This window comes from Nematolebias whitei, chromosome 6, assembly GCF_014905685.2.
Source record: "Nematolebias whitei isolate Nwh7 chromosome 6, NemWhi1, whole genome shotgun sequence".
Lineage (NCBI taxonomy): Eukaryota > Metazoa > Chordata > Actinopteri > Cyprinodontiformes > Rivulidae > Nematolebias > Nematolebias whitei.
This window is the reverse complement of record NC_056503.1, coordinates 10231218-10233070: the sequence shown is the minus strand read 5'-3', so window position 1 is coordinate 10233070 and position 1853 is coordinate 10231218. Positions and strand designations below refer to the sequence as shown.

Genomic DNA, 1853 nt, shown 5'->3' with positions numbered 1-1853 from the left:
TCAAAATGTGGGGAGACAGCTCTGCAACCGTTACACAGAACAGGGATTAGAGTTTTGTTTTACCTGGACGACCTGCTGCTGCTGTCACGCTCCAGACAGGAAGCAGCGATGCAGGCTCAGGTGTTGACATCACACCTGTTAAATCTGGGCTTCGCCATAAATTGGAAGAAAAGCTTGATTCTCCCAGCCCAGACGATTGTTTATTTGGGAGTAGAGCTACACTCAACCACCATGCGGGCTCGTTTATCACAAACGAGAATCAACACTCTAAAAGACCAGCTCCACCATGTGAGACCTGGCAGAGTGGTACCAGCTGTTTCCGTCATGAAGCTGTTAGGAATGATGTTGTCAACTCACACAGTGGTCCCGCTGGGTTTACTACACATGAGACGCCTCCAGAGGTGGTTTGTGCGTCTGCGTGTGGATCCAGTAAAACAAAAGAGACGGATGATCACTGTTCCTCCCTCCGTGAGAGCAGACCTCCGACACTGGGGAAATACCCTGGCTCTGTCGGAGGGAGTCCCCGTCAGCAGACCCACGTCACATGTGTCAGTCTTCACAGATGCGTGGCTGTCAGGTTGGGGGTGGACATGTCTATCTCAAGCTGTAGGAGCATTGTGGCCCCATCACACATCAGCCCACATAAATGTTTTGAAGTGTCGCACGGTTCTGAACGTGATTCAACACTTTGCTCCTGTGCTACAGAATCAACACGTTTTGATTCATACAGACAACAAGGTTACTGCTGCGTACATAAACCGGCAGGGGTGTGTGCGCTCAGCCCAGATGTTACACATTGCGCGAAAACTACTGTATTGGGCACACCAGAATCTGCTCTCCATCAGAGCAGTGTACATACCCAGTGTTCTGAACAAAGGGGCAGACGTGATGTCCAGGGGCGGTCCACGTCACGGGGACTGGACTCTCCATCCATATCTAATGGCTCAGACGTGGCAGAAATTTGGCAAAGCAGCTGTGGATCTGTTTGCGACACGAGGAAACGCTCAGTGTCAACTATGGTTTTCTCTGAGCTTGCGAGACGAACCACCGCTGGGGGTGGACGAGTTTGCTCACAGCCCATGGCCCAAAACACTTCTTTATGCGTTTCCTCCACCTCCTCTGATTTTACGGTTTTTGAACCGAGTTCAGGAGGAGGGACTGACAGCTCTCCTGATGGCTCCCGAGCGCGTTAACGCACTATGGTTCCCAGTCCTACAACGCCTGCTATCGGGGTGCCTGTGGAAACTGCCGTGGAGGGAGGACGCTCTCCTCCAAGTGGGAGGAGCGATCAGGAGTTAACCAGAAATAAGCCAGCACCTGTGGGTCTGGCCGCTGAGTGGATCCGCTTAGAGAGGATGGGTCTCCCACAGGAGGTAGTGCGCACAATCCAGGATTCACGTGCTGCATCTACCACAGCGCTGCTCACATCAAAGTGGACAGCTTTTCAGTGCTGGTGTACAGAAAAAGGTGTAGACTCATGTCTCATGTCCACTAGGCGGCGTGCTGTCCTTTCTGCAGCAGCTGATAGACAGAAATTTGGCATTCAGCACGATTAAAACGTACGCTGCAGCCATCTCTTCCTGTCACTAAGGGTTCGGAGACAGAACAGCTTTTAATCATCCGCTGATGAAGCGTTTTTTAAAAGGTGTAAAAAGACGCAGGCCTGTTTCACACCCACTTGTTCCACAGTGGGATTTAACGCTGGTCCTGCGAGCCCTGATCAAAGCTCCATTTGAGCTACTGAATTAGGTTCCGATTAAATTCTTGTCTCTTAAAACAGCCCTGCTGCTGGCTTTAACATCCGCTAAGAGGGCAGATAAATCACTCACCCTCTTAGCGGATGTTAAAGCCAG

General features: G+C 51.2%; 1 protein-coding gene across 1 annotated transcript in view; it reads right to left on the bottom strand.

Annotated features, from left to right (window-relative positions):
- aasdhppt (aminoadipate-semialdehyde dehydrogenase-phosphopantetheinyl transferase) overlaps nt 1-1853 on the bottom strand; it is a 45206-nt gene that overhangs the window by 5989 nt on the left and 37364 nt on the right. The window lies entirely within an intron of this gene.